This window comes from Aedes aegypti, chromosome 3 (assembly GCF_002204515.2).
Source record: "Aedes aegypti strain LVP_AGWG chromosome 3, AaegL5.0 Primary Assembly, whole genome shotgun sequence".
NCBI lineage: Eukaryota > Metazoa > Arthropoda > Insecta > Diptera > Culicidae > Aedes > Aedes aegypti.
In genome coordinates, this window is record NC_035109.1 from 332661990 (window position 1) to 332681956 (window position 19967).

Here is a 19967-nt window from a genome sequence, read left to right on the forward strand (position 1 = left end):
CCAATAAACCATAAAGAGTTTTAGTGAAACGTGTAATGCCAAAGATATGGACAGAAAACTTCTATATAGTTTTTAAGAATGACCTAATACTTTTGCACCGGAATGTAAAGCACATGAAATTGTCTCTTTTCTTGAAAAAAGAGCCAAAGTCATAAAAATATATTCCCCAGTAGAATCATACGAAATTTGGAATATTGTGTTTCAGTTCAATGTTTTTATAAATACATAATTTATCGTAAATTTATAATTGTGTATTAGAGTTCAACCTCCATGAGTCGATGGAAAAATCGACAAATTGAAGGGTTGACTGTAACTCTTAAGTTTAAAAGTTTATATAAGTTTTTATAGTATTTTACTGGAAGAACAATATTTGAATTAAATTACTTATATTCGTTATCAAAAATTTACAATCAAAAATCAACATTATTAGAGATTTGAAATCATGGTCTCAAATAAGAAATTCTCGCTGAAATTAGGCCGTCATCGGCACTCATCGTTAGAATTCAAATTTTATGTCACTAATCGCTAGTATATGCTAAAACTAGAGGGTGGTCGTTTCGAGTTTCTTAAAATGCTGGACCCTTTGTAGAGTAGTGTAGTGAATAAATCGTTTGCATACAACCCCCTTTTTTTTTTTTTGATAAATCTTAAGTATTTTTTCACGTGATATGTCTCACATTTCCCTAGGAACGCATAGAAAACTTGTGGCATTGTATAGAGGAAAAATGTAGCTTTCATTTGAAGCTGAAAAAAATGGCATCCATTTTAAATTTTGACGTTTCTTACAAAAATTATACGAATTACCATTGGATCGGAAAGCTGAGAAAAAAATAAGTAAGATAAGCTACAAAAACTAGGTCAGCAATGGTGTTTACCCTATGAAATGAGCGATTTTTTAAATCATGTTCTACGATTTGGACGTATATGGCGAGTGTTATCAATGCAAACATAATTTTTTGTGCAACAGAGAAACAAGTTTTCAATCGTTGGCATTTCTTCAAGTCTAGTGAAGAATAGGAGCGATATTTTGAGTGAAAAAATCTTACAGTAATCTTGGATGTTGACACCATATTGGTTTTAAGTAGTAGAATGAGTTTTTCACCTTGTTAGTAGTTAAGATGTTGAATTTTGAAGCTGCCGCCAAAACCAGGTTACGCTTCTTTTAGTTCTTCTTTTCTTGGCGTTACTTTTTTTTTTTGGAACAGAGCCTGCTTCTCTGTTTAAGTATAAAACAGGCTATTAAATAGAAATTTTCTTTCAAAACGTTTTTTTTAATACCAGAATGATTCTTCGACATATATATGAATTCAAGAATAGTATTAATTCTTTCAATATCTTAAAGCCGTCCAAAACCATTGTTCACAGTAGGAACATATCTCTTAAACGAGAGCTTGCGCTGATCAGGTTCACACATATGCATTGTAGCATAGTTTGAAACACGCTTTGCCTTTCAACGGTCACTTGAAAAATCCCCCTCATATATGCTTCGTTCAGTTATTCCAGTTACCGTCGAGTGACGCTTGCTTCTACGCAACCCTGTTGGAAAATTGGCTTAAACAGAGATAGTAGGTTGACACCCAGTAAACTTAGATGCACCAATACCAATATACGTTGATCTGTTTTTGTTTGTAACCACGCACTGTGTGCACGCCGTATAGCCCATCCTTGCATCTTGCAACAAAATCCATTTTTTCACTCCAATCTGTCCGGTCTAGTGCAACTCGTCTGGTGAAGAAAATACAAAATTTGTGTATTAAAAGTGACTATATTTGATGCTCGGTGCTTGAAATAGATGGTGACGGGTGGATGCTTAACTTAAGGTAATAAATTTGCAGCGTTTGAGATATTATTCACGGTTAAGAACCGGTTAAATTTTGAGATACATATTTTTTTTTCATTAACTAATCAAATCACTGCATTCTAAATGCATCGAAGATGTAGACTCTCAGATGTGGACTTTTTCTTATAAGAATGCTTTCGAATTATTGACAATCAACAAAGATGCCTAGAATGAAATAAGTAGCTATTTATTTGCCGCTTGTATTTTAGTTTTTTCATTAGGCTGTAGTGGCAACGCGTTTCAAAAATTTTTGAATGACGAGATAATTTTTACCACCAAATCAAGTCATAACATTCAGACATCACCAATATTGTAAGGAAAACAAGTGTCATGTGTATTTGGTTTTAGAATTAAGTGATGGTTGATAGATAAAACTCGTTCAAATTTGAAGGTAAATACCATACAGATATTCCCGAGGCGTCTATTCATACTATTAACTACAAATTTTATATTTTAGGTGGTTTCTAATGTTGACCCAACATGGCGGGTGACGGACATTGTAACGTATGATGATGGAAAAAAAAAAAAATGAGTGATAAGGACTCTGCATATTGGATCAAATTGAATTCAAGTTCAATTCGTTTTTGAACTCTGATTGGAACTTATGAAACCCAGGAGCAACCACAGTTGCGACCATAACTACTTGGTCAAAAAAGTAATCCAAGAGGTCTAAAATCTTTTCAAATTGGATATCTTGGCTACCCAGACCATAGATTGTCTTCATGATAGCCGAACGCAATTGCATCGTAAAAATGGTCAATCGACAAAGAAAGCTCTTAGTTAGTGCGAAGTGCTCATAAGAATACTAAGCTGAAAAAACACCAGGAAGAAGAAGAAGAAGATGGTCACCAATTTTCATACAAAAAAAAAAAATCAAACTGTAACGATCGTAAGTCATACCCGTGGCGGGGTGGCGCTGTAGTCATTGAATTTCTTTTGATTTTTCGTTGAACCCGTTAGCGAAAGCTAACAGTGTTAATCCTTTTTGCACAGCGTCTTAAGAAAAAAAATCTATTTGAAGGTCACATAAGAATAGTCAATGAATATTGTTGCTTTGTTTCAAGGGTGGAAGCAAAGAGTGCCGCCATCTTTGGTCAGTTGTTCCGAATTTGGGGGATTCAGCAAGGAGATCTTGATCTCCATTAGGGAAATCAAGGCTTCCTCCCAATTCGCAAAGAAAGGAGACTGTTGCATTTTGCCGGAAACTACTAGAGATCGCGAACTTCTTAAACATCTTAACGAGAAGGGGACGGACCTGGTGTAGTGGTTAGAACACACGCCTCTCACGCCGAGGACCTGGGATCGAATCCCATTCCCGAGATAGTCACTAAAAATTTCAGTGACGATTTCCTTCGGAAGGGAAGTAAAGCTGTTGGTCCCGAGATGAACTAGCCCAGGGCTAAAAATCTTGTTAATAAAGATAGAAAACAAAAAATCTTAACGAGAAGAAGCAATAAACTGAAAGTTCGTTTAGAGTCGTTCGATCCAAAAAAAAAGCTATAATGTAATTAATGATTTACTTGGATTTTACCCAGTCCAAGTTATCATTAATAAAAAAAGAACCCGATCTGGCATTCGTCGGAGAGGGCTTTCTCAAAAATATTGTTTAGTTCACTTTAACAAAAGTGATTTAAATATTATTATTATTAAAGCTTTAGAGAAAGCAGGACTCATATTTGATGTCCGAGTGACATGGGAACATTTCCAGAAACTTGGATGAAAATTTCAGAACCCAACTCAGTGCCATCGGTGTCAACAGTGGGTTCATGGTACAAAACATTGCCGCATGGATGCTAAATGCACGATTTGCGGTTCTGCTTTGGTTCTGCTCACGCTAAAGACGTCTGTCCTGTGAAGGAAGATACCAACAAGTTTATATGCGTAAATTGCGGGAGCAATCACAAGTCTAACTTTTGGGATTGTCCTTTGCGTAAATGAGTTGTTGAGGCTCGTACCAGGCAGATGAACGGTAACGTTCATCGTAGCCGGAATTCCGGAATCTCCAACAATGCTCATTCTTCAGTTAACAATCGCTTGCTTAAAAATCGTACCCATCAGGTAAATTATAACCATGCCCATTCACAAGCTAATTTGCTACCGTCGGGTAGCCGTTCGAATCTTTTAATTTGGAACGGATTAACCCAACAAAATTCGTATGCCGATATTGTAGCAGAAAGTTTGAACTACTCCTTTTCAAATTGTCTTCCTATGGATAACCGTTCATTTTTTTTTTCAATCATTTAAATAACCCCTGCCACTGCAAGCAACTCCTATTCCCTCTCTTCATTGATGGATAATTCCATCAAAAAATCACCTACTTCTAGTAAAATGTCTACCTATGATTTTGATTTTTTAACTAAACAATTGAATCAAATGATTGATGCAATGTCCAAAACCACTACAATGGCCAAAGCAGTCAAAATTGGTGTACAGTTTACTAATAAAATTGTTATTAGATTACTTTTCTTTAATGCAGAGTTTCCCAACCGGTGGTCTGCGAACCCCTAGGGGCCGATTTTAATTATTGATGAGAAAATGTAAGATATTTCATACAAAGTTTCTTCTTCTTCTTCTTCTTCTTGGCATTTATGCCCACAGAGACTGCTTCTCAGCGTAGTGTTCTTATGAGCACTTCTTAAGTTATTAACTGAGAGCTTTTTATGCCAAAGTTGCCATTTTTGCATTCGTATATCGGTGGCAGGTACGATGATAATCTATGACCAGGGAAGTCAAGGAAATTTCCAATATGAAAAGATTCTGGACCGACCGGGACTCGAACCCAGACACCTTCAGCATGGCTTTGCTTTGTAGCAGATAAGGAAGGCACCAAGCATCAAAGTGATTGACCAAAAAGATTATGTTTTGTTGTTGACAAAATATGGCTTTATTTACGAAACTCAAATTCCTTAATACCCCATTTTGCATTTCCGTCAAAAATCACATATTTTCATGACTATCTCAGATATCTGTCATAGGATCCTTATATTTGTATTTGGATTTTGATATACACGACGAGAGAATTGTAGGGCTGTCCTTTGTTCAATTTTTGACTTCTTTTGATCATACTAGAAGTTGCTTGAAATTCGAGTTGATTTTTTTTTATCCCTTAACCATTTTACTGCACGTCGTTTTGAAGATCCGGAAATTAAACGCGATAAAAGTGAAAAATCGAGTTCTTTTAGAGCAGAACGTGTAGAATTTCGTCTGTGAAATACGTAGGTTCGATAAAGTAAGTTTGTTTGCTTTTCTGACTTGAGACTGTTTGAATAAGTTTTCGAGATTTGGTTAATTTCTACGAAGTAATTCGATAAAAATGTGGTTTTCAGAGAGTTCTTGGAAATTTTTTTATTGGGTTCATCTAAAGGCCGATAAGTTGTTCCGGAAAAACCCATCAGAAAGTTTATTAAAATAGCAATAGACACCACGTTCCGTGAGGTCTTTTTAAGTTTCTGATGAAAACCTTGAGTGAATATAGTGAAACTTTTCAGACCATTTTGTGAAACTCGAGATAATCTTCAATGAACTCATATTAATATCTTATAATTTATACCCAGTAATTTTAATTTGCTTTGTCAGGTATTTGGATATTTCTTAAAAGCTACAGTGCTCATGTTTTGCATCAATATGTACCGTTCATAAATATATAATTCTGCAAACATTCAAAGTTTTACCGAGAAAATCCACAATGCCAATATGCAGTAGCGTAGCTAGGGGGGTGCGGTCCGCACCGGGCCCCGAGTTCATAGGGGCCCCCAAATCGTGGTAAGAGTTCCATTTAATATTATGAATTTGATTTTTAGAAAACTAACACGTAAACAAGCTGATAAAAATTCAGTTTGAAGGTGACCATGATTGGCAATTTGTAAGGGTCCATAGTGATTAGAGTAGCATAAACACCGGTTCAAAAATTCATTCTCGATAATTCGGGGCCCAAATAGCAGTAGCGGTAAACGCGCAGCTGTTCAGCAAGACCAAGCTTATGGTCGTGGGTTTGAATCCCACCGGTCTAGGATCTTTTCGTTCAGGAAATAAACAGAACATACTCATAAATAAGTCGATTTTCATTGTAATTGAGGGAATTGGAAACAAAGGGTGTATGTGACAAAAACCTAGTTTTCAGCAATTTTTCATTTTACACGAAATGTATGGGTACCAAAACAAAACAAACCAATCTTCTACGAATTATGTTATTACTTTCATCAGACGGAAAAAACACCAAAGAATGCTTGGGAACTGTAGTATTTTTTGCTATACTTAGGACGAAACCGCCCAAAATGTCACTTATACCCCTTCGCATTTGGGCCCTTCAATTATAATAGAAAAATTAAATCAGTTACGATATTCGGGACATGGTTTGTAGCAGTCATGGTTATAGGGCTGGTAGCTGCTCTCTTTTAAGATACTTAGTCTCTGTTTATCCCTTAGCCGAGTGGCCCACGGCTACAAAGCAAAGTCATGCTGAAGGTGTCTGGGTTCGATTCCCGGTCGGTCCAGGATCTTTTCGTTATGTACATTTCCTTGATTTACCTGGGCATAGAGTATCATCGTACCTGCCACACGATATACGAATGCGAAAATGGCAACCTTGGCAAAGAAAGCTCTCAGTTAATAACTGTGGAAGAACTCATAAGAACACTAAGCTGAGAAGCAGACTCTGTTCTAAAAGGGACGTAATGCCAAGAAGAAGAAAAAGAAGTCTCTGTTTCAATGCAAGTCTCTATTATTACCGGAAGGTCGTCTTTATTTTAACACGTATAGGCCTGAGTGAAAGCAAAAATACTCATACCCTTACCACTCAGTGAATACTTAACGGATTCAAATATTTTTTGTCAGTATACTGGCCCACATATCTAGTTTCTAGAAGTGGCCAGAGGAACTCGGGAAAACTCCTGTAGCCGGAGTTATTGCGGTGGGTTACTGGGTCAAGTCGGGTAGAAAAATGCGATTTTTTGGGACATGCAAAGTTAACATTACACTGTGGAACACGTTTTTGTCTCAAGCACCAAAATACCACTATTTACTCAATTAGGGGTTGCTGAATCTATTGCCGTTTTCAAAAATATCATAGCACGTCTAGTTTTTGAGATATTGACTGTTGAAAATGCTAAATTTGACGATTCCAGCCAACTTGCATACAAGTATTCCAACTTGTATAGCAATTAATTTGCTTAATTTGTCACAAAATTCACTCTTCATGTGTTAAACAATACTTTTCAACAAAGTTCATAATTCTTCCGCTGGTAAAATGTTATTTTTTTGTGGTTTTGAAAAGTATTGTCTTATGCCATATAAAAGAAACGAAGAATTTTATATGGAGACTGCAAGCATGTTGAAAAAATCGATTTAAACTGAATTTAATGGTAAAATTTACAATCAAATTATACATCAATTGAAAGTTTAAGTCCTATTTTGCATGATTGGTGGATAAAATCATAAAGAAGTTTGATAAATTATACTTTAAATTTCATGTAAACATTAATAAAACAGGTGTTTCATACAACTTTGGCGACCTGTAGCTAAAAATTGTGACGTGCTGGAACATTTCTCAGAACGGCATCAAATTCAGCGACCTTAAATCTACTCGAGGCACATAATTTGATCCTTGAGACACGCAAAAATGTTATTTTTGTTACGCTGTGTTATTTATTTTCACTGACAATCAGTTTAATTTGCATAAATAATTAATATCTGAAAAATATCATTTTAAATGAATAATTTTACACCGTTTAGAGTATACCAGATGCAGCCACTCGGGCTTAATGCCCTGAAGAACCGGCTCTAAATTTGTTAGGTACTAAACTGTTTCAAATCTCTCGAACAAAATAGTTCACTAAAATGCGTGCTCATAAGCTTGACACAGATGTTAAGATACAAATTGTGCACTTTATCATAAGTTTGAGGCATCCCGGGTACCTGGAAAGGGTCACTTGTAGGATCAATTAAATGCAGTTGACATAATTATTCAATTTATTCGATTATAAGAAGGTTTGCTCTAATGCGTTTTTCTTAAAACTCCTTGATACGGTGGCCACATTATAACCAATTCTGGGAATTATCTGTGACTTGAAATTTGCCTACCTCCAGGGGCAAAGAAGCACAGAACCCTTGTCACCCGACCTGACCCAGTGATCAACAGCAATAGCTTCGACCACATGAACATTCCCGAGATCCTTTGACCACTTTTAGAAACTAGATATGTGTACGAGTATACTGACAAAAATAATTGAAATCCGTTAGGTATTCGCTGAGCGGTGAGAGTTTTAGTAATTTTTCTTTCACTCAGGCCTATACGGGTTAAGCAAAACGGTCTCTTAAGACATTTTTTCATTATTCCGCTTGCAAGGAAATCCTGCTTCAAAAGGTTCCAGAGAAACCTTCAGGAACGAGTACGTAATTATACACAGATTATTCAGGCATTTCTTTTTAGATTCTTTAAGGGGAAATCTAAGGAATTCTTCTAAAGATTTCTACAAAGATCTCTTCAGGTATACTTCTGAGATTTTATACAGAAATTTATCTGTTGATTCCAGCACCAAATATCCCAAAAAAGCTTCCAGTGGTGTTTCAAGGGATGTTTGGAGGAATTTCTTCGTAATTTGCTCCAGGAAATCCATGAGTACTACAACGCTTTTCTTCACTATTAGGATTTCCCTAGTTGTAATTATAAGAGATCTACAGGAGTTTTTTTAGGAAAAAAAAATCATTCCATAGTTCTTAGAGAAATTAAGTTGGGGATTTTGCAGGAATATCTACGAGAGTTTATACGCCAGCTTCTCCAGTTTGTCTTTCAGGAGTTTTTATATGAATTTTTTAAGTATTCATCCACATTTACCCTAGGAATTGCTCCAAAATTCCTCCAGGGATTATCCGAGGAAATATATCCATAACTCTTCCAGGAATTTCTCTTTAAATATGACCTGGAAGAATGAATTTGAAGAGGAATCTGAGGCAGCTTCCCTCCAGAAATTTCTCTAAATATTTCTCCAATACATTATGCGAAATTACTCCTGTAGTTCTTCCAAACAACTTCTCGTGTACATTTCAAGTAAAATTTTCATGGCTTCTTCGAAAATCCATCTGAGGTTCCACCCTAGCTAATACTATCGTAAATATTCTAGCAATTTCAATTATCTAAGCAATTTATCTACGAATTTCTGCAACACTTCCTTAAGAACCCAGGAGATCTTTCAGAGAACTTTATTGGGGTTCATCATGGATTACTTTGAAACATAATCAAGTTTCATCAGATCAGAAGTTTTGAAAAATTTCACCAATAATTTCTAAAAAAATCCGTTTCTGGAGATATCTCTGGGAAATTATTGGGAAAATGCTTTAAAGGTTACCTTTGGGAAATTTATCTAAGAACTACTAGAAAAATTCCTGAAGGAATCTAACGAACAATCTCTGGAATAATTCCTGCACGATTCTTGTTGAAATCTGAACGATAATTTAAAAAAATCTAGAACAATGTTATAGAATATACTATTTGAAATCTTAAAGATGTTGTTGTAGACGGGAATCTTGGTGAAAGTTTTAAGAAAACAATGGTAAAATCATTGGATACATTCCTGGAGTACTTATGATTTTCTTGAAAAATTTCTGAGAAGGATCTCTGAAAAAAATCATGCTGGAATCTCTGAGGTAACTTCTATGGTTTTCTTGGAAAAATTCTAAGTTGAATTTTTGAAGGTATCTGAAACGTAATCCTTAGGAAGTTCACGAAAATCACAAAATAAACTCCTGAACAAATCTTTCAAATTCATTTTGTAACTTATTAGAAGCAAATTTTGGGCCAAATGTTTGATTTTTAAGGTATTTTTTCATCAAGAATACAAAATTTAGTAAATATCCAAATTGCCCTACAATACTCAATTGAAGCTGTATATGAATCATTGCTTTACACTTCAATGGATGTCCTCTCGATAATTTTCGGTGGGAATGGAACAGTGGAATCTTTGAAGTTACCCATGGAAATCATCAAAATCTTTCAAGTTTTTGCCTAGGAAATTTTCTATGATCCTATGGAAATATTTTCGACAATTTGCTTACGGAATTTCCAGAATTGCGTTGCGATTTTCCCAACTACCTGCCCTGCACGATTTGTTCTAGGACTTTGGCAAGAATTTTTAATGAGCCTTCTAAAAATATAGTAAGTTCAGTAGTTTAAGTCATTGTGATTCCTTATTTCGTATTACGTGAAAATTTGATAGTTTTCAATTTTTATGTGTGGTTGGATTAGTTTGAAAGTGCATCTTATTATTTTAATATTAGAAATGATTTGAACCTTGAAAGTGTTCTAAATTATACGTGTGACCACCAGATAGAAAAGCACTAATAACCATAATTGATACATTTTAGTTATCTGTTGATGCATTTTGAGATCTTCGGCAGGCTGCTGAAACTATGATATTATGCACATCAGTTTTGAGGGGTCCACGGGTTATTTATTGAACTTCCAAGGGGGTCGCAGCTTCAAAAAGGTTGAGAACCACTAGACGATGATCTTAAACATTCGATCCGTCTCAGAAACGTGAAATGAAGGCAATTTCAACGCACTCGCTATTCTGCTCAAAAAAATATATGACAGGATGTGCACAAAGAAATTAAAAAACGTTTTACTCGATTAAGAAACAAAATTTTGAAAATAAAATTTCTCCATTCGACCCTGGTCTAAGCCCTTTTGGAAATTATTAAAAGTTTTGAAAAACCTCAGAAGCCAGTTCCAGCCTTGAAAGAGAAAAACAAATGGTTACTAACTAATTGCGAAAAAACTTGAAAACTTGCTCTGCAGTTTGAAAGCGCGCACAATTGAAAATCAAGTTACTCAGGATTTATCAATGTGTAAACCTGGGAAAAATTCTGCTGAAGCTTCTAGCTACCGTCCTATTGGCTTGCTTTCCTCCATCAGTGAACTTTTTGAAAAGGTCATTTTGAACAGACTGATCGTCTTCATGAACGAAAATTCAAGTTTTGTCAATAAACAGTTCGGATTCCGACATGGACATTCGACCACTCATCAACTTTTAGGCGTAACAAATTAGTTTCATTCCAACAAATCTGGAGACCATTCTACTGGTCTTGCTCTTCTAGATATAGAGAAAGCATTCGACAGTGTTTGGCATGAAGGTTTGATTGTAAATTTGAAAAAAAAACTTCAATTTTCGAACATACATTGTTAGAATAATTCGAAGTTATCTGTCAAATCGGGTACCGGGTCATTTGGCCGAATGCCATTTGGCCGAATGCCGTTTAGCTGAACTCCATTTGGTCGAAAGGGTCATTCAGCCGAATGCCATTTGGCTGAATTCCGTTTGGCCGAAATTGAAAACAATAGTGAACTACATACTTGGAAAAAACGACCGACTTCGGTTATTCATTTACCGAAATCTCAACAGCTGAACGGTCGATAGTGAGTTCGGTAATCAACAAAATTACCGATCGATCAGTAATTTGGATCAGCAGGACCAACTGTCAAAATTGCTGATTGATCGGTAAATTTTACCGAATCAATAGAGCCGGGAATGTAATTTAATTTACCGAAAATCTGTAATTTCCAAATCAATACTGATCCCTGGAATTACCGAAAAACTGTAATATTTCAAGCCACAGAATTTTTTGTGATATTTTTAAATATATAGTCGATATAAAAAAGACATGATATTCTGTTGAGACGACCAAAATTTTATTTTTAACTCATAGATACGGTTTTATAAATTCACTTCGCACTCATTGGAAACGCGCAGGCACAAATTTCGTTCCGGTTGTAGTCAATCTACTGGTGCTAGTAATCCTGCGATGAACAAAAATAAATCTGTTGGAGGGGTTTAACTACACATTGACGACATTCGATCATTGTACATATATGCCAAATGCCTAGCCAAACCCAGTTTTCAAGTCACCTCCAACGGGAATAACCATCGGACCTCAGCAGACCGCACTTCCCACAAACAGATCCGGAAAATTTCCTTGCACTACTAGCGATGGGAGCACTTCTTCCTTACGAAAGCACTCATCTTCCTCTCGTACATATTTTAGCTCTTGTTCCATTTGAAATTACACTTTCCTCACTTATTTTTTTTTTTAAATGACTTCCTCTCTACAGGATTTGCAATCAGTTGAAAAAATGATTATGGCGAATTTGACAGTTTGTGCTGCTACGTAACTGAATTCGGTAATCAGCGCTGTGTTTACTGAAAAGTCAGCTTCATATTTCACCGACATCAGTGCTTTGATACATTTACTGATTTGTCTGTGAAAATTTTTACCGTATTCGTCAAATCTTAAAAGAATAACTGACAGACGGCAGTTTTATTCACAGTCTTCGGTAAACAAGCTGTTGTTTATCGAAGCATCTGTATTTTACAAGATCACAATCTGTAAAAAAAATACCGAACTCAGAGAATCTGTTTAAGTGTGTACAGTAAGCATGAATTTGTAAAGAATTTCAATGAAATTATTGATATACAAATAACAAGCTCTTTGGTGTTAGTTCAAGAAACAGTCAATGCTGAACGTAGAACGTGCATAATGTAAGCAATCATTTACTTCTCTGCTAGAGGTAAGAGCTGCCTGCAGAGGTTTTCGCGTCGCGTTTGTGGTCTTGTAGGCCTCTGACAGTATCTGAAACGGTTCACAACTTAATCGTCCTACTGCCGGAATGGGGTTGCTTTGATCTTCCGAGTCGTACTAAGTAAAATATTTCATAGTTCTAGCAATCAAATCACTAGCCTTTGTTTCTTTTTTCACTGTGTCGTTCGGTTTACTGCTTTACGCAAACAACAGTTCAGAGTTCAGTTCACACGTTACAATCTTAATCTTGAAGGAGAAAGACATCTCACCTATAATAATTGTTGCGCTAAAATCATATTTTTGAAAAAGAATCTTTATGAACGAGCCTAAATTCCAAAATCTGAAAAATACTTCGCTTTAAAAAGAATAGCCTATGATCAAAAGAAATAAAAAATTCTTATGAAAAATTTAGCACGTGTTATGCAAATATTCGTTTTATCAAAGGGCTGCCTATGATTTAAAGAGAGTAAAATTCCCAATGAAAATATAAGCTAAATTATTGCTGATATGAATGAACTCGCAAAAAACCTATGTTTAAAAGAAGGATAAAATTACGATGAAATCATTAAAGACACTTGAAAGCTTAGCACACCGTTGATAACCCAGAGACGAATCGACCATCAGCTTAGAGTCTTGCACGATGTGTGGAGTCCACAACTTCGTCCTGAATTGACGGTTCAATTTTATCATTATCGTCCCGTCACATCATACAAATCAACAATTAATTTAGTTATTAGGACATATAGCAATTTTATTTTTTTTTCCGTAATTCGGCCAAACGGCGTTCGGCCAAATGACCCGTTCGGCCAAATGGCGTTCGGCCAAATGGCGTTCGGCCAAACGGTATTCGGCTAAACGGTCAAATCGTACACTTCAGGTTAATTATCAGAGCTCCAGGACTGAAAGACTTCCTTTAAGAACCGGTGTTCATCGAGGCAGCATTTTGGGACCAATATTATACAATATTTTCACATCTGACTCACCTGAGTTACCTTAGGAATGTCAAAAATTTTTGTTTACTTTCAAAAATCACATTGAGGGCATTCAAGGCAAATGTCATTAATATATATAAAAAATATGTTCTAAACAGGTGAAATCAATTGACATATAACAATTCTGAACTGCTACGGCAAATGAAATGTAATATGTTGTTAATCAAGGGAATGACACTTATATTAAACATTTAACAGAAAATCAATTTGGACTCATGTGAAGAAACATTAAAGCGTTCCGGAACAAGCCTAGGTGTTAGTTTCATAGAATAAGAGCATCATAATCGGTGGAAAACTTTATTCCACGGAGTGTTACCAACCCAAACATGATTCCACGTCTAGCTAAAATAGCAATTGAAATTTTGAATAAACACCCTTCAACCCCAGTCCCACCTAATGCCTATTTTCTGTGGAAAATGCTACAGGTAGTCCACCCTATGACCACCCTCTCAGCACACCACACACATTCAAGAACCCGCAACAATCAGTAGAACTCCCAACTCCTCGACATCTCTTCCATCATGGTTCACTCAAGTTGACCCCAATTCTAACGGCAGACGAGGCAAGCAAGTGTAAGGCCAAACGCGTGCTCGAATTCTTTACTTTTCCAGCATTTACTCGGCTATTTTCTTCGATATTGTCTTTTCTGTCCCGGCTTACGGGACCAAACAACTCACCCGGCTGACTATTCCGCTTCGATAAATATAAAGCAAAAATTATAAAATAAATACATAACAATAATCATAAATGTACCTACGGTAGGGTGGTGACGCTATCTCGCTCTCTCACTCCATACAACTCCATCAGTGCGAGAGAGGAGGGTGAGTGGATGTGGTCCACCAAAGGGGGTGAGCATATCGTTTGTTCGAAGGTATGAGAGGGTGAAATTTTGTGGCGCATGTACAAACCAGAGTACATGGCAGACACAAGCAAAAAGTGCAATTTTTTCGTACGCTTGTCACAGGGTTGACTCAAGTTTTGAAATCATGGATTTCTTGGAAGGATTCTATTTACTTAATTTAGGGTTGCTGTATACATTGCCGTTTTCTAAAATATCATAGGACGTCTAGTTTTGGGATATTGGCTGTTGCAAATGTATTATTTAACGATTTAAGTCAAGTTTTATGCAACTTCATATTTTGAACAAAAATTACCGTCGGACGGGGCTACTTTTGATTCCAGGGGCTACTTTGGACACTCACGTTTTGTATTTATTAGCAGCGTAAATATTAATCTGAGCAATTTTGTGCCTTCAGCACTTTTATTAACCAATATATGCTCTACCACTAGGCATGATTTTTTTCTTGGAACAACATCAACAATAACAGGATAAACAAGAAAACATTTCAAAAAAGCCCGAATAAATAATCACAAGGTATAAAACATTGGCTATACAAACATTGTTTGAATTTTTCCCATGTCGTGGAAACTTATTGGGAGCATCACAAAACTATCAAATCGTCATGTTTCATGAAAATCTTGTGATTTGTTTTGCTTAAAATTGTTGTTATATTAAAATAATTGATCAAAGGTCTTATTTTTGCGACATTTATTATATTACAATGTTTTGGTTTGTGTATTTCACAACATAAAATAAAATAAAATAAATGTTTGTAAAATAGAATAGACATGAAACACACATATTTCAATACGTACCAATGCCAAACTCACAACATAATCTCTAAAAAACTATTTATCGTTATATTTTACATGAATTTGTAGTACAGAACAGTTGCATCCTTCAAATGCTTAAATTAAACCAGCTCTAAACTGCTAAGAAGCTAAAAGCATATTACAAAAGCAAACCTACTTCTTTACGATCTTGCTAAACTTTACTTTATAGATTGCGTTTTTTATGAAAATTACTTATTGGTATTAAATTAGTTATCGGTATTAATGTGATCCTTCAACATATAGTTCATATAACAGTAAGAATAGAAAAAAAAGAGTTTTTGTACATAACTCATTTATCATCGCAGTACCTAGTAGTTACGTCGTTCGTTTATGTCAACCTGAATATCGAGCATTTGTAATTGATAGTTCCATTTAAGAGGAAGTTGAAAATTTAAGTTTCATACTGCAAACTGAGAATAGTGAATGGCATGTTTCGTTGAAATTTGTTATGTATGTGTAATTGATTCTAGCTTTGCAATTTTCTACATTAAGTTTATCAATGAAAAACGTTCAATAACATCACAGTGGACGACAATCTATTGAATCAGTTTGAAAGCTATAAGGAAAAATCATTTCATTAGCAAATTGTAAAAATGTCCAAAGTAGCCCCTTTTTTGTCCTGAAGGACACACTTTTTTCGCTATTCAAGCATTTTTGTTATTTCTTGATGGATTTGCCTCATATTTTGCACATTTGTTACGTACATATACAACTTAAATATAGGCAAAAATTATCAACATCTATCCATAATTCTAAGAGTTACAAGTCCTCAAAGTTAAAGAATGTGGAAATTATGTCAAAAGAAGCCCCGTTTGACGGTATCTAAAATGTTCGTAACACTTTCGATAATCAAATCTTTTCCTGTCACTTAAGATAAATATTGTATTCTGCCTTATAGAAAAAAAAAACGATGAACACAATTAAGATCGCGCTATATCCTACATGAAAGTTTATGTCATATCCTACTGGATTAGTTTGTATTTTATGTGTACATCAATAAAACCATTATTTCATACAACTTTGGCAAGCTGTTGCTCAAAAATGTGAAACGTTGGAATATTCCCCGAGAGCGCAATCACTTTCAGAAACCCCAAATTTATTAGAGACCCATAATTTGATCCTTGAGACATGCAAAAATCTCTCTCGCTATGCTAAAGAAGACAACTTTTTCATGAGTTGCATACGCGTTAGGCGAAACGGTTTGTTCACCGGTTGTCTATTTTTAGGCGAAACATCTCTTCCCTACGAGAGTACCACCCTGGGAGACACTGTCTATATTCCTCAAACCGCTGCCCAAACGATGATATACAAACTCAGGAGTATTTATGTGTGCTTTGCACACGACAGCGCCACCGTATTTGATATTTATATTGCTCACCCACCCACCCAGTCACCCATGTTCTCCGGTGCTTCCATCCATACATCTTTCCACCCAATGCTCATCATCGTCGTCACCCGTCCATCAGTCGTCGGTCTGCCAACTAGTTCAGTCAATCATTCGTCAGTCAGCTGAATGATACCTTCTCCTCATCTCGTGTATTATTTCAGTCCGGTCACCACTTCCACCATCAGTAGCAGCATTTAAAGCTGGATGTTCCCAACTTTTAGGTTCTGGACGATCTCGTAGCTATTTAGAACTGCATTAATATTTTCATCTTTTTTGATATTGGTAGATACACTACCAAAATCCGAGCAGAAGCGAAGTACTGACATTTAAAACGTGATATTGACATGTTTGACATAAGAGATAAAAGATCTCGAATCATACTCCATTATCAAAGTTACCCCAAAACAGAAAACCAACTTTCGATTATATAAAAAATTATATATCCATTCAAAATAAATCTTTTGGCAATTTATCGTCTGTAATCGATAGCTAGGATGCCAGTACTTGTTTTAAAAATATAAATTGTAAATCTTTGAAACAGCATGCAAAAATATTCAAGTTTTCTTCGAAAAAACTATCAAAGTTACCCCGTTTTACGGTTCCTCATTTAATTCGGAATTTGACTGCTAGGTTGCACTAGTGGGCATGTAAGTTTTACTTTTGTTTTGCAGATATTTCAGGATCCTGACTATTTAGAAGGATGTCGTCTTCGGCAAAGTTGTTAAGTAAGTTAAGGACTATAATTTTTCGAGCTAGTTGATTCAAAATTTTGCCACTAGGCGGCGCTAGTGAGCCTGAAACTTTTGTTTGCAGATATCTCAGGAGCCTGACCAATTATAAAAATAGTGTCTTCGGCAATGTAGTTCAGTAGTTCAAGGGCTATCATTATTTGAGCCGAGAAATAGGGTATTTTTCCACCAGGCGGCGCTAGTGTGCATGAAATTTTTGTTTTTCGGATACTGCAGGATCTCGACTTTTTAGACAGGCACCTTCGGCAAAGTTGTGCAGAAGCGCAGGGACTATCATTATTTTGCAAAATCTCGAGCTTTAACGATTAACCAAAGAAATAATTTTAGATACTGAACAACTCTGCCGAAGACACCATCTTTCTAAGTGATCAGGCTCCTGAGATATTTGCGAAACAAATGTTTCATGCTCACTAGCGCCGCCTAGCGGCAATATCCCGGAATTCTTGGCTATAATAATAATAGCCCTTAAGGGGGCAGGATCCGTCATTGATTTCGGAATTTTCAAAAGCAGGTTTTTCGTTCAAAATCAAGAACATTTACGGGAAAATGTGTTCACTCTATTTTATTCCCCAACTGAAACACAGTGAACACATTTTCATCGAACAATTTTTAGTTTTGAACAGAAAAATTGCTATTGAAGTTTTGATGATGACGATGATTACGATGACGGAGCGTTGAACGTTAAGCTACTGAAGAATTTTGCCGAAGACGTCATCTCTCTAAGTGGTCAGACTCCTGGGATATTCGCAAAACCAAGGGTGTTGTACAAAGTACTACTACGCGTTACAAACATTCGCGCGACGACCGAAAGGATAGCAAAAATTGAGAGCAATTGCTTATAATAAATTTTGTTATAATTCTGTTATGGAAAATTACAAAATGAGTTATTTTTTAGTTTGATTTGAAACATAATGAGTTATATTTTTGTATAAATTATAACATATTTTGTTTCGATTTTGTATAGCGTAGAGGAAATTGTGTTATAATTTTTGTTATTTTAACTACTTATCAGCCAAAACAATAACATATTCTGTTACAAAAAACGCGCTAACTGAGTAACAAAATCTTTTACAACTCTGTTGTAATCCATTGGTCGGGATAGAGTTCATTAAGGGGCTATTTATAAACAACATGGTCATTTTTTTGATTTTCTAAACCCCCTTTGCATCGTGGCCAGACTCTTTGCTCTTTGGTTGTTTTGCTTTGCTTTTTCGAAAAGTAAATGACACATCAAGATTCTTCACAACATGAAGCATCTCTATGTGAAATAAAATTTGGCAAAATGAAGCATACATTAGCACAACATCGACTTTTTAGCGTGGTTAAAATTTACACACGGATGTGTTTGTCCAGAAGAGCCCCTTTTTTAAAGAGTGTGTCTGCAACGATGCATTACAACCTTGAGACTTGCATCATGCCAGAACCCTGCACAACTACCGCTATTCTACATAACTCTGATCAGTGCTATTCACTGATCACGACGTTCATCGCTTTCATGGTAAACGGTCATTTGGTTTTTTCTAAACTCATCCGCCTTCGTTACTTCTATTTATTTATTTCATCATCTTCGGCGTTTGCCGCACAGGCTGATACTTAAAAATATGTATGATACAATCAACATTCAACAAATTCTCACAAATCTAACACACGATGACATCAAGCTACAAAACTGATAAACGTACAATGAAAAGTCACACTCATCGATTTCAAACTATGTCGTCTGTCGAGCGTCTCGATTCGATGGCTTCTAAGGCGTTTGGGAAAGGCTCCTGAATTCACGGCCAATTCGAACATTTCAATGCAGCTTTGTGGAAATGAGCATCTACGACAATTTTGAAAGAGATGTAATCCAGTGTTGAAGTATCCTTCCATGCTGGCACAAGAGGTTTGATAGATCATACATCACTGACTCCTATCGATTTACAAACCATTGCTATTACTTTTTGCTCTTTAACATCATTGGCAATATTGAAGATATACACTAGAGTGAAGCAAATTTTGAAATTTTGACTCCCCTATGCTTAAACGATTTTTATTATGATGAATAGCATCCTTCCAAAGTTTGAAGTGATTCGGAAGAAATTTGACTGTGCACACGCCATTTGAAGTTTGTATGGAGATTACTATGGACAACGCCAACCTTTTGTGTTCAGCCCTCTATCTCGTCGTCATAATGTTTTATGGAAAAGTGAACAAACTCTACTCATGTGAATTCTTCCCAGCTACAACTTTGCCGAAGACCACATTTCGATTGGACGTCAGGATAGATTGCTATTCATAATCATAAAGTGGGTTTGCCTTTTGCATGCTTAACCAACTGCTCGGCAGGCAACAGTGGTGCTCCTGGCGGGTAGAATAGATCAAAGTAATCCAGGCTACTATGTTCTACAGCAAAAAAGCAGTGTTGCTCTGAAAGTAATTGAATGATCATCTAAGTATGATTCAGACTTTGTTATCAATGATAACAAATTATCCTTACTTCCAATCAAAATGTGGTCTTTGGCAATGTTGTAACTGGGAAGAATTCACATGAGAAGAGTATGTTCACTTTTCCATAGGTTATTATTGCGAGCAGTTAAGGGAATGAGCACAAAAGGTTTGCCTTTTTTATAGTAATTTCCATAGAAACTTCAAATGGCCTGTGCACAACCAAATTTCTTTCAAATCACTTCAAATTTTGGGAGAATGAACTTTATCATAATTGACATCGTTTAAGCATAGGAGAGCTGAAATTTCAAAATTTGCATCACTCTAAT

General features: G+C 35.9%; 1 protein-coding gene across 6 annotated transcripts in view; it reads left to right on the forward strand.

Moving 5' to 3' along the window:
* The first annotated feature begins 1663 nt into the window (after nt 1–1663).
* Nucleotides 1664–19967, forward strand: part of LOC5567222 (single-stranded DNA-binding protein 3) — a 176423-nt gene continuing 158119 nt past the window's right edge. For 3 of the 6 annotated variants that reach the window (XM_021855250.1, XM_021855251.1, XM_021855249.1), the window contains exon 1: nt 1667–1820. The gene's annotated coding sequence lies outside the window, so the exon portion shown is untranslated. Of the gene's footprint in view, nt 1821–19967 lie in introns of all 6 variants that reach the window. The other 3 variants (XM_021855253.1, XM_021855252.1, XM_021855254.1) reach the window with 3 other exon arrangements.